This window comes from Triturus cristatus, chromosome 7 (assembly GCF_964204655.1).
Source record: "Triturus cristatus chromosome 7, aTriCri1.1, whole genome shotgun sequence".
NCBI classification, from domain to species: Eukaryota; Metazoa; Chordata; class Amphibia; order Caudata; family Salamandridae; genus Triturus; species Triturus cristatus.
Genome location: NC_140590.1, coordinates 308,063,413 through 308,077,528, shown reverse-complemented (window position 1 = coordinate 308,077,528; position 14,116 = coordinate 308,063,413). Strand labels below are relative to the sequence as shown.

The following is a 14,116-nucleotide window of genomic DNA, read 5'->3' as shown; positions in this document are numbered from 1 at the left end:
CAAGTGAACAGTGGGAATCAACAAAAGGGGACTAGAACAAGTACTCGCACGATCACCTGAGTGCACCTTCTAAGATACGACAGCCACTGGGGTGGGGTGACATCATTCTTCATAGCGACCGTCATCCACCTGTCGCCGGCTGCTTAAAGGAAAGGGCATCCCTGTTCTACTTACACAAATGCCAAATCAGAAGAGCTGCACCAAGTGTCTGACGAGTATCATGACTGCAAAGATTCGCCAGTCATCCCTATTCACTGCCAGCTATCACCAGATGTGGTGCAAGTCGTCTTATGGCAGCCACTCCATCATCTGTCATGTGCATCACTGCCATCCTTGGAACATCAAGAACAATAACTGGAGTGCCACACCATTTGCCAGAACCAGCGACGATCCGAAAATACAGTGACCATCTGTTGAACCAGCGCATGTCCTGATCCTGATAGCGAGAGCATGTTTCTGGCCAAGACACATCCACCCCTGAAGTTTGCACGAGTGACGAGGCAGTGGCTCCAGAGTCAGAGCCCATATGCAGTCCCGGGGCAACTCATCCAAGGGGCCTCCCAGAGCGTGAGAGATGGTCTGTACTGTGCCCCACCAATGGATTCCAGGAAGTACCCAGGCCATCCAACCGAGAATCTCAACAGGTCACAGAAGGCCAAGACTGTCGTCAAAGGATCAAGCGACGCAATCGTCTGGTGTGTTACAGTGGACTCATCTATACGCTCCTGATGCACCCATGTTGAACAATAAGACACCGATTGCCTCACAGCAAGAGTACGCTGGACCGATGAACATCACGTAGGTGGACCATCCCTCAACTGAAGCGAAGCTGAAAGGTCCGGATTTCAGCAGCATCGTGTTCATCCCCAGATATACCTGGTTAAAGTATGGACATGTGCAAAGACGTCCGGGTGCTCCCAGCTGCACCTGTCCACCGGTGTCCTGCGAACTACATCTCTGAACTGTGGGACTTCCATTATTTTAGTTGTTTTTCTCATTCCTTCCCATAGGTTGGACTTTTGTTTGTTGTTTTTCGTTCTATTAAAATTTGGGAGGAATGTTGTGTCCTGCTGGACACAGTCTTAGTGTTTTCTGCCAGCCACTCCCCCGAGGGCTGGCCCACACACACACCCCCTCACCCATCCAACACGGACGTCACCGGTCAGGTGACCCGGCGAATAAAGGGGCCCGAGTGCACGTGCTCGTGGCCAGTTAGCTAACGATAGCCACGGTGTCGGTGTCCGTCATTGATCATCATGTGGGCCTAGGCCCACGACGTAACAGCTGCCGTGCCTGTGCTCCCCTCAACACAATTTCTACAACGATTTTGATTCTTCGTGTTTGGCCTGCCGTTTGCGTACTGTCCTAACCAGTTTGTATTGCTTAACGGGGTCTCCTGTTGTTCATTATTTTTATTTGTATATCTTCCTTTGCCAGAGTCCTGGTGCCATGGTATGGGAGTGGCCTGGCGTGGTGGTGGTGTGCCCTGAGGGGGAGAAAGAACGGAGGGCGCAGGGGGTCCTAATGGTCTTTTCTTTCCTGGATGATGGCACCTAACAATGATGCTATTCTCACCTGGAATATCCTAGCCACATCACACCTGTGAAACGATACAGAAGAATCCATTCCCTGCTTGAATGCGGCAGAATTCACATTGTACTTCCACAACAATCTCACTGTTCCAGAGGAGGAGGCTTAAATTACTGAGGCCCTGGCGGGGTAAGGTATTCTGCATTGATTTCCTCCTCCTTTGTCAGGGGCATTCGGATTTAGATAAAAGGCGGTTTCCTATTTGGTATAAACAGATTCATTCTTGACCCAGTGGGCAGGTTTATATCCCTAGAAGGCAGACTAGACGGCCTCCCGCTGGTTATCGGTAATATCTACACACCACATGTCCATCGACAAACATTATGGACACATCTGGTGGATTAAATGAATATTCTGTGGCTGTTTGAGGGACATTTTAACACCATGCTAGACATATGCCTGAACACATCCCAACCTCCCCTCCCCAGGACACAGACAATCTCTAATGCTGAAGCGTTGCAATTGTTTTTGCATCACTGGCCTCTTAGGGATGCATGGAAGGTACATGACCCGACCATAAGCCTTTATTCTTTCTATTCCCCAGTCCACGACCTTTACATAAGATTGGACAGGGTGGTATGCATCTCTGCTCTGTGCCCCACAACACACAGATGGAATATCTAGGGTGGGATATCTCACACCATAGCCCACTGACCCTAGGATGGGGAGGCCTGGACCACCCTTCCCGACCTGGCGAATCTCAGCCCTCTGCTGGAAGCCAGGCTCCTTCGGGAGACCCTGGCCACCTGACTGATAGAACACTTCAATCAGAATGAGGTTACTGTCTCCTCAAGAGCTGTACAATGGGAGGTGATCTAGATATTGGTCCGCAATTATTGCCACCGGGCCCGGGAGGGTGAGCGCACGTCCCTGCAGCAGGATTTGCGCCAAGTGAAGCAAGCATACATGACCACTGAGTGGAAAATGGGGACAGACCTTGCAGCGAGGGAAGACTTTAGTGGCCTGCACAAATAAGAGGCGGTCTTGATTGAAAAACTTTGGGGTATAATTACAAGGAAAGTGGCGAAGCAGCCTTGTCACTTTAGAAATGCACGGCTGCACCATATTTGCAAGAATATGGTGCAGCTCTGCGTTTACCCCCCAGCAGGTGCTAAATTTAGCTGCCTAGCACCAACGCAGGCACCCCGAGTGCAAGAGTGCCTGCATTGAGGGGAGTGATTGTTAATGTGCAGGAAGGTGTCCGTTCCTGCACATAAACAATCTTTAAATGGTGTTTTGTAACGTCTATGTGTGCTGGTTAATGCAGCACACATAGAAGTTGCACAACGTCATTTTTAGGTCTCGCTTGCATAGGCTGTGCACATGCGCAGTCTCGCTGGCGAGACTTAATGATATGGGGTATTTTCTGTAAGGGGCATTAAGCCCCGCCTCTCTTTTCCATTGGCCGGCATCACAGTTTATGCTAAACGGTGGCCAGCCATTGGAAAAGAGCTTGTTGTGACGTATTCGCTTGGCTTTTTCGGCCGTCCCATTTGGACGGCCTCGCCTGCTTTGCGTTCGTCGCAAAAGGTTTCTTATCTTTATGGGGCCAAACACATGGCCCCATAAAAATAAGAAACCTTTTAGCAGGCGAGGCCACGGCAGAAAAAGCCAAACGAAAACATCATGGCGAGTGCTTTTTATGTTGTGTTTGCAGCAAACGGTTGGTGTTCCAACTCCATGCAGAGCCATTGTGTTAAGAAAATGTAAATTTGTAGAGAGCTGCAAGTATTTTCCAGCTTGACTGGGTTTGATTAGAGTAAACTTATCTCACAAAATACTGAAAAATATCCGAATTAAAACCGGGAAACTTCTTGAAGGATGAAAAACGTGAACTTCGTAAAACTTTGAGGGCTGAAAACCCTATTTGGCACGCTTTATGTCTGGGCTGCTGCTGGGGCTGCGGCCCACTGAGGCTATCTCACTGGATAGCAAAGGCCACAATGCTTCAAAATGCTAATGTCTTCCTGCGTGAAAAGCTGACTTTGGAACGGGATCGGGGAACCCCGCCCCTCGGCATGAATGGGCCCCTCTTGTGTGTGAAGGGGTCTGGTTTTAATTCTCTTTGCGTTGACTTCCTTTTTAGCCCCTCAAGTTACCCTCACCGGCGCAATATGTTTTTCCGCACCATTTTTTAATATTTTTTATTCCTCGTTTTTCCTTAAAGTCGTAATCCTTTTTGCATATTTTCCCACTTCCTTCCCCTCTTTTTTCCTGCCGTTTTTCTGTTTTCCTACACCCCCGTCTTCCCTATTACTTCTGATTATCGATATATTTTTTTTTAAGCTTAGAATATTTCAGACGCTATTTCGATCTATTAGACGTCTTGCGGTGATTATTTGTTAATTCAGGAGCCTTGCAGCAAGACCGGCATCTTGGTGTGAATGTATTTTGACACCCCTACCCTGACCGAATACAGAGTTTGCAAGCTTCAAAATTCCATGTTGGAATAAAACACCCGTCCAGATGTTTCCTTTGCATTGTGGAACTTGCAGACAGTTGATCCTAAATTTTAAGGTTTACAGTATCTGAATGTAGTAGGGAAACATGTGCGCTTTTCACCCCTTCTGTCCCATAACCTTAGATCCCTGCAGCAGAAGAAGGTGACAGACACGTATTCATCCTTTTTTTAGGATTTAGTTAAGGGAAGATGAGAAGTTTCAGGCACTATTACCCATCACATTAAAAGCAGCCTTCAGTGGGCTGCGTGGAGAGACCCAACCTCAGGCGGTCCCTTCAGAGATGCAAAGGATCGTCAGAGGCAGCAGCCGCTGGCCCTCACTTGCCCTTGCTATCTCTGGTCACAGCGGTCATGACGGCAGCAGGTGCAAAAGAAAGGAAACCAGGCGCTACAAAGGTGTCAGGTGACCCCATGCCATGTGTGACATCATCATACGCCACCAGCACTTTGAGTTAGGATTTTCAAGTCTTTTCAGAATGAAACTATGAATACCAGAATGCAACATGATGTTGTCCATAGCGCCAAGACTACATAACAGTGGAAAAGTGGCAGCTGTGAATGTGTATCATGTCTTCGCTTGCGATGCGAACGGTTAAGGGTTTTTGGGGGTCCATGTCCGTGCACACTAACTGCCCCCGGCTGTTACACACCGATGGGCTTATTTACACCGCCGATGCCTCACTTTTTCGCATATTAAAAGTGAAGTACCGGTGGCACACTGGGCTTGTAAATACGGCCCAGAGTGTCCAAGCAACGTATTCCTGCCACTCCCGGCATGACCTCTGAATAACCCCCACTTTTAACGTGCAGCAGTCGCAGGCCTCTCTGGGCCCGCCTCGCTCCCAGCCGCTGGCCAGTGATAACACTTCGCAGGCCCCCCATTGAGGCCTGAGGGTACCTAATGGCGCAGCCTGCATCCTATTTAGGGCCAGCTGAGGAACGGAGCTGGCCCCCCTCAACGGACCAACTTTAACGAGGCACCCTTTTCTTCTGCTAAAAGGAAGAAAATATGATTCATAACGTGTCCTTTTTGCTTTCTTGTTTAAAACAGATATCTTTTTGGCGAACACATCCAAGCTCTGGGTCCGACTCAAATCCGCAAAGCCTCTGAAAAACCCCAGTCCGTGATTACCGTCTAAAACCCAAGTCACTGAGGCGCTTTGAAGTGACCCTAAAGAGACCCGGAGCTCCCGTGTTTCGTAGGGGTATGCCTAAATAGCTCACCTGTGTTTGTTATACCGGGCTTGGCTCAGAGACAGCTTTAGCTGACATTCAAACCTCGTATAGTAACATTAAAAAAAAAAAATCATAAATACAAGCATATAGAGTGGGGCTCTGGGTCAGCCCCCTTCATCCATTCGTCCTTTCATATTTACCCTTTTGCTTCTGCGCACCACCCTCAGCGTGGGTCAAGGGGTACGCTCACTTGAGCTATTGACTCTCTTGCAATCGGAGTGACAACATTTTGCCTTCTCACATTTCCATTTCCGACTAAACTGTACTTAAGTGTCAGACCTGACGGGGCAATACTTCGAATGGATAATGTGTGTTTTTTTTCTTTCCTTTTTTTAGCCGTCCTTGTATCTTCAACTATTTCTTACAGCTGCAGTAATTCAGTGCTAACAGTACCTTTTGTTTCCAACACCACCCATCATATTTTCCAGTAATGTGCACTAAAATAAAAATGGTTCCTATGCTTGCTATAAATGCAGCTGCCTCAGCTGAAGCATCCGTATTGCTCTATTAAAGTTGTGTATATATAGGTGGGTGTATATATAGACACACACACATTTAAAATGTATATTGCAAGGATAATCACAGAGCAGTCAGAGGTAAAGCTACAATTTCGTTGTGATCGGATTTCACACCCCAAAAAAACTGTAATGAAAGCATAGACCAACACAGAAAAGAGACAACACGAGAATCCAGTGCACAGATCGCCCACTTGTGTACTAATAAAATGTGGAAAATTGCAAGCAAACTTCACACAGAGAGAGAGAGCACCATCTGCGCAGCGAAATAATTGCTTACTAATAAGGGCTGCAAATCAACCCTGCAAGACTACGATGGGGTGAGTCGTATTAATTTCGAGATTAGACCTGGATACCCTAGGACTCCTGGGGGCATATCTATGTTTCCTGGCGCATCCCTGCAAATCAGCATGGATACGACAGGAAATATGCGTCACGCAAGTTTACCCTTGCGCCACCACAGATGCGCCGCATTTACAATGCAGCGCATCGTGGCGCAAGGATAAACAGATGCGTGACGCATCTGAAGGCGTCACGTTGTAAATAGCCCGCAGCATGGCGTTGGCTTTGCGCCGCCGCTGTGTCACAGAAGTGACGCAACGGCGGCGCAAAAGGGGCGCACGGGGCTTATAAATCTGCCCCTGACCTCCAGCATGCCGCAACAGGGTAAATCTGAGCCAGAGCAAAGCCATGCCTCTGTCAGATCTAAGTTACTCGGCTTGTTCTGTTTGCTTCTCGGTCCTGTTCTCGCCCATCAACGACCCAGCTTTAGCCCAACATGCCACTTTGACCAAAGCCGTGGATTAATTTGCGACCAGTGCCCGCTGGGCTACGCCGGACAGCGTTGTGAGAGGTAAGATTGCTGTTAACTTCTGAGCTGTTTCTGTTTTTGAAATCCACACCAGCTGGTCTGTCACAGTAGTCAGTGGCACAAAATCTAGTTTTGCTACCGTTTCAGTGCTCATCTTAACTCATGCTGGGCCTTGGGAAAGTAAAAAGGGGCAGATCTACAAGCCCCTTGCGAGACATTTACGCCGCCGTTGCGTCACTTCTGTGACGCAGCGGCGGCGTAAAGCATGCGCCATGTTGCGCCTTATTTACAACGTGACGCATCTAGGGAGATGCGTCACGTTGTAAAGCCCTGCACTACATTAAACCTGCGTCAGGTTTAATGTAGGCAGGGTGAGCGTTCCCTCGGAAAAAGCCTCTGTAAAGTGACACAGTGAAATCTACAAGATTTCACTGAGTCACTTTTCCGACGCTGCTGCGTCAAAACCCTGCGCCTGCTTGAAGGAGGCGTAAGGCATGACGCAGCATGTTCGGTATGGGCAGCCCCTGAGCATTGCTGGAGTTGCGTCGTGCTTGCGACACAACTCCAGCAATGCGCCGCCCTTATGCCATCAGATGCGTCACGCATCTGTTTATCCTTGCGCCATGATGCCCTGCATTGTAAATGCGGCGCATCTGTGGTGGCACAAGGGTAAACTTGCGTGACGCATCTTTCCTGGCGCATCCCTGCTGATTTGCAGGGATGCGCCAGGAAACATAAATCTGCCCCAAAGTCCACAACAACATATACTTATTGTCCGCACTTTTATTGTAACCATTCGTTCCACTCAGTGCAGACACACCAAGTGTGACAAAATGTTGTCTAGCTATTTTTTCGTTGTGAATTTCTTTTGTCATTGTACTGTAGTAGATAAATCATGGTTTTGGATTCGCCTCTACAGTTTCCATTATTTGGTGTTTGTTTTTCCTGTTTACATATAATGAAGAAGTGCACTGTACTTCAGACGCTGCGGCTCACATGCTGCACTGTTTGCTATGAAACCGTACTGATAATCAGTAAGATAAAAAATGAAAAATATCGTGGAATAAACCGGTTCAAGGCAGAACTATTTTTTATTTTAATGACAGTATAACGTGATCGCGCAATTCGGCACTCGTGTTGAGTTGGATTGCAATATTGAGTGGTAATACTGGCCTGTGTTACTAATTCTATGTGGGATCAGCACACCAATTTCACCCATTGCAAATTTTTTTACCTGCATTGTGCAGTAGCGAGAATACCAGAATTACCAGGACCTTTGCCATATGAATCGCAAATCCCTACATTTTAACGTGAGCGTAAAAACAGTGCTTTAAGTGGGCCCGGTCCTGCCGGTGCTCAGCATCGGCAGTTCAAACAAGCATTTGCAATGCAATAGGTCTCGCATTTGTGAGAGTTTAAGCTACTAGCATTGCAAATGACAATGCCTTTTATTTGTTTTAAAAACCAAAACATAAATAAAAGACATTGTAATTTACAATGCGAACAGCTCAAACTCGCGTAAATGCGAGACCTATTGCATTGCCAGTCAGTCAGTCAGTCAAGCTTTTATTTCGGTAAAATACCATAAAAAGACATAAATAATTATATACAATAAAACATGATTAAATTAACAATGCATAGAGTATAATCCAACAAAGATAAAAATTTCATAAAAACAAATTGTTAAAACTAGGTCCAAGGCCCACGGTGTTCTCGCTACGCCACAGCTTCTTGGAAGTAGCATCACTAGGATCGGGAGGGTTGTGTGACAGATTGCAGTTTTTTAGACCGGGTAAACCACATAGAAAGAAGGTATTTGGCCGTCGCAAACACTATTAAAGGGGTAGTGTCATACTTCAGTATTCTAAACACCTCCTGATAGTCCCTAAAACCCTTGGACTTGCAGAGCTGAATAATCCACTTCTTCCTTGCCTTGTTATATAGAGGGCAGAAGAGAACAGCATGGAGCTCTGTTTCACAAGTATCAATGCATACAGGACACGTGTTTAAGGGATCAGATGCATTAGACCATCTGCAGGTAAGAGCCCTCAATGGTAACGAACCGTGTCTAAACTGAATGTAGAGTTTCTTCGCCAAAGGGGGTTGGATAACATCCAAAAAAACTTCAAACTGGGGGCAAAACTTAATGTCCAAAAAGGTGTCGGTAAGCCTGCCCAGAGAGGAATGCAGTAAAATCTCCCTCCGATACAAATGTAGTGCCTCCCGCAGTGAATTCTTTGAAAGTGAGCGACTAGTCACTTCCGGCGCGGACCATAGATCCCCCAACCCTATGGAGTAGCAAAGGTTCTTTACATAAGTTAACCAAGGGATTTTTTCCAGATTCCCCCTTGACAGTACGTCACCAAGATCCTGCCTATAGCTTGCAAGCTCGGGAGTTGACCAGAGACGTCTCCAAAACAGGAGTGGGCGGTTCAGGATAATCTCTTCTATAGGAACTAGACCTAAATCCCATCTCAACGGAATTAAAGGGGTACTTGCAGGTAGTTTTAGCAATCGCCTAATAAAGGAATTCTCAATTGACGTTAAGGTAGCACAAGAGCAATGTCCCCAGAGTTCAGCGCCGTAAAGCGCACCCCCTCTTGCTTGGGATTTGTAAATTTCCATAGGGGGGCCCAGAGGTTTAGAAGAGGTGTTATTGAAAACCTTCAGGATACTCCCCACTGATTGTGCTAGCTTGAGATTTGCCTTCGCCAAGTGAGACCCCCATTTCATTTTGTCGTTGAGGGTCACCCCCAAATATTCGAAGGTAGAGACCCTGTCCAATGCAACATCTCCCATCTTGGGGTGTGGGCAGTTGGTTGAATTAGAACTGAAGACCATAAATTTTGTTTTAGATAGGTTCAGTTCCAGATCCCTTAATTTACAGAAGGAGCAAAAGGCCTCTAATATGCGCTGGATGCCCATGTAAGATTTAGACAACAGGAGCGTATCATCCGTGAACATTAGGGCCGGTATCTTACGCCCCGCTAGAAAAGGGGAATCCAAGTTAGCGGCGCTCAAAAGATGCTCGATCAACCCATTGATAAAGAGGGAGAAGAGAGTGGGAGCCAGAACACAGCTCTGCCTCACACCCTTTTCAACCGGGAATGGCCCTGAGATCTCCCCACATCTCCCGAATCTCACCCTTGCATAAGTACCTTCGTGCAGACGTTTAAATAAATGACAAAGGTAGGGGGGAGCGCCCATCTCTAACAATAAGACGCATAGTTTTTCCCTTTGGACCATATCGAATGCGGACCGCAGGTCCACAAAAATCAAATAAAGATTACCAGCGCCCATACTGACTGTCTTCCAATAGATCAACTGTAACCTGAACAATTGGTCGATAGTGGAGACCCTTGCACGAAACCCCGCCTGGAGGGAGGTTAGAATTTGGTGATCCTCCATCCAGGTCTGCAGTCTTGTTAAAAGGACTCGGGCAAACAACTTCTGTAAGACGTCGATCAAGCTTATAGGGCGATAGTTCGCTGGATCCAAAGGGGAAGATTTTTTATGGATGGGTATAATTTCTGCTCCCAGCCAAGTGTCCGGGATCTCAAGGCCCTGCAGAATGGCATTAAAGTATACCCGGATGTAAGGGGCCCAGATTTTTAATTCACTTCTGTAAAGGTCACCAGGGATCCTATCGAGCCCCGGAGCTTTCCCGACTGAAAGGGTACAAAGGGCCAGCTCTATTTCTGGAAGGGAGAAGGATCGACTCACTAAATCTTCCTGGTACACTTGATTCATTACAATAGCATTAGGGGTGGTTTCCAGGTCAACACCTCCCCTAGGATTACTAGAAGAGTAAAGGGGTTTAAAATGGGCAAGCCAAACCTCCTCACTGAGGTTAGGGATAATAGCAGGGCTGCATGCTGCCGTACCAGTTCGAACTAGGTTCCAAAAAGCCCTCGAATCACGATCAACTAATGCTTGCTTCATATTTTGCCACCTTAGGTCCTCCCACTCGGATTTTGCCTCCTTAATCAAATTTTTGTAGAAGGTCCTCGCAGCCTGGACACTAGACTGTGTGCCCGTTTTTACCTCTTTAATCAGGGCAGCCTTAGCCCGCCTACAGGAGCCATTATACCAGTGCTCAGGCCTAACAACCCTTGGCCTAGGGGCAGTAGAGGTGTAAAAACAGCCAACCAGGGCGCCGAGGAGTTCCTTGTGAATATTCTGTAGATCAGGGAAATAATTCGGCGGAATATCCCCATTGGGGCTCAAAAGGTGGGAAACCGCCTCCAGGGAACTGGTAACGTTGCTATAAAGTGCTGCAAGTTTTAACTCATCAGTCACAACCCTAGCCCACCTAATCCGTCTGCCTCCTGCCACTAACACCAAGTTCTCACTATTTAGTGGTGTTAGGCCCCGTGGGACTCCACTGCCACCAATATTATTTACCAGTTCCAGTGACAGTAGGTTATGATCACTATCGACCCGCGGAGTAACAGAAAAGGCTGCTAAAGAGCTCCAAAATTCCACATTCACCAGGATGTAGTCGATAGTCGAACAACTCCCAGGTCTGTTAAAGGTGAAAGACCCCGGTACATCAGGACAGAGTCTTCCATTGCAAGCCCTCAAGGAATGTGCAATGGCCAACTTGTTGATCTCAAGGGCTAGTGGAATCAGACGTTTAGCAGGATAGATAGTGGGCTCTGGAATTTTATAGTTTTCGTCCTCATCACAAGTAGGAGAGGGGATCCCAGGGAGAGGTTCAAAGTGACAATTAAAATCTGCACCTATTAATTTATGACACGCAGGGGGAAGGAAATGTAGTACATCATCTAGGGCGCCCAAGATCGACAAACCCAGCTGTACCGGATGAGGACGCAGGTAGACATTTAGTACTGCCAGCGAATAACCGGTAGAAAATGTGAGTAATAAACATAGGATATCTGGGGATTTTGAATCTATGAGTTTTACAGAGCAACCTAGATGAGTTGCAACCCAAACAACAAGGCCCCCCGAGGGTCTACCCCTTGCACCTTGGGCCGCAGGAACAAAAAAAGAAGCGTATCCCACCCTCGATGGAACATGCCGCAGCCATGTTTCTTGGAATAAACAGATATCATAATTGTCCATTAACTCTCCCCACTCAGGGTCGGAGAGTTTGGACTCCAATCCAGCCACATTCCAAGACCCTATTAGAGGTCTACGTGCAGGCATATAGGGGGAACAAGCCACCAGAGGGAAAGAAGTGGGGGAACCCTGTGAAGCAATATGCTCACAGAGGCCCAACTCAGGGCCCCCTTCCATAGAGCTGTTAAACAGAAGCGGGAAGGAGGAGGAAATAAGACCGCCCCCGGCACCAGGAACAGCCGAGGGGAGGTCCATCTCCACATCATGCCCATCCCCACCCAAACTCCCCCCTGTATGCCTATGCCCTCCCATGTTATACCTCGGGGATGATGGTCAATCCACAAACCTAAGCATATCAAAACGGTTGGCAACCGGGACATTGAAGTAGGGATTATGTGAGGCATGATAGAAGTTGGGAAGTTCCACGTTGATCGCATCAGAAGAGGGATAGAAATACCCCAGATGACACGTGTCAATAGATCCTATTTTAAACTTCCCACCCAAATCCAATATATGTCCGACTACTCTGGGGTCCGTAAAATTGATCAGAACACAATCCCCACCAATATCCTTTGGTCGAGTCCCTAGCCAGGTAACCCTGCGAACAAAAAGAATCTCCCCTCTCCCAACTCCATTCAAAGGTCTATTTTTGGACAGCCAGTGGGTAACTTTATTTTTGAGTTCATAATAGGTCTCCCCCTTAGCATTAGTTAAAGGAGGAACACCTGTAAGCACAACCACATAGGGGGCTGCCTCGGGAGGGAGCTGAACGAGGGGAGAGGAATCGACCAGCTTCCGGAGAGCTAAATTACCACCCGTATCAGAGGGAAGCCTACCCCCACCAGGGCTCCGAGGAATGTAATTCTTATTACTATGAGACTGGGGACCTGCCGATGAAACAGTGGGGACACGGGTGGTAAGCGGAGGCATGGGAAGACCAGCATCAAGGGAAGGGACAATAGGCAGCGCCGAGGGTAGCTGCGCTGAAACAGAAGGGGTAGGATAGGGCAAAGTAGACTGGCCTTGTGAAGGAACATTATTGGTCGAGGCTAGGGTACCCACACCCTCCAGGCTACCTAAATTATGCAGAAGATCGTGGCTTGGCAGCTTTTTCCCACTACCTTTGGTGTTAATTAAAGATACCAACCTGTCGATTTTAGATGACAGGGATTTTAAAAGAAGGTTTAGGCAGTGGTCTATATACGACTGCAGATCTATTATTAAATTAGAAGCCCAAACCGGTGGGTTAGTAAAGGAAGGGTGTTGGGCCGGGGCTGAAGAGGCAGACCCAGCTGCAGGGGGGGCGGGACGTATGCTCCTTTTTTTGGATTTCGGCTTTTTATACCTTGGCTATGCATGCTTCTTGGGAGCCACTATAGAAACATATGATGATGATAGTGGGCCAACTTCCGCTTGCACAGACTCATCTAGAGTCGCCTGTGCACAAGGTAGCTGGGTAAAGGAGGGCAACATAGAGGACATAGCTTCCAGGTCCACCTGATATGAAGACAGATCAGCCAGGCCATCAGAAGGGGGTGCCAAAGTGAATGCAGGGGTAATGGACAGCCGTCTTTCCGTATTTTCAATGGCTGTGGCGACCACCCCAATGGTTTTCTGCAGCATTTTGTCTATGGCTGTAAGACTTGGAAGCGGGGGATTTAAATTAGCGTGTTGTCTAGTCATTGGGCGACTCGATGAAGATTTAGAAGTTTTCCCCATAGTTCGGGTGCAGACTAACAGACTGGAGTAGTGCAAATAGGAACCCGTGTGCAACAATTGGCTAAAAACAAACAATGTCTAATAAAAGATGAAAGACTCTATGCGCAGCTTGAGACTGTAAACTACGTCTTAACACAAGAATAAAAGAACCTGTAATGGTTAGGAGTCCACACTAGTCCAGTGACCACGGTCGAAGAGATATGGCCCAGCCCGGCCTCCTTCGGCCCCGGACGGCCACAGACGGTCCCGCCCTTGTCCCGGGCTTCTCCCGGCGCCGCCAGCGCGCGTCCCGCGACGCTGGGGGAGCCGCGGGCTTTTAGTGCGCCTCCGGGCGCGTGGATGGCGTCAGACGGGCGCTGGGGCGCCTGGGAAGTGTAGTCTCCGGCCGCTGAGTAGAATGGCGGCAGCGAGGGAGACCCGCAGCACAGAAAGCCCAGGAACCCAGGATCAGCCGTAGCAGGGCAGGTGTCCGACCTTGCCAGCAGCAGGGACCCAACAAACAGATCCACAGGTCAGTTTCCAAGTTACCCGCTCCCCCGAGGGAGCCGCGGGCTTTTAGTGCGCCTCCGGGCGCGTGGATGGCGTCAGACGGGCGCTGGGGCGCCTGGGAAGTGTAGTCTTCGGCCGCTGAGTAGAATGGCGGCAGCGAGGGAGACCCGCAGCACAGAAAGCCCAGGAACCCAGGATCAGCCGTAGCAGGGC

General features: G+C 48.3%; 1 protein-coding gene across 1 annotated transcript in view; it reads right to left on the bottom strand.

The window, feature by feature from the left end:
• LOC146809528 (immunoglobulin superfamily member 1-like) overlaps positions 1-14,116 on the bottom strand; it is a 788,293-nt gene that overhangs the window by 143,514 nt on the left and 630,663 nt on the right. The window lies entirely within an intron of this gene.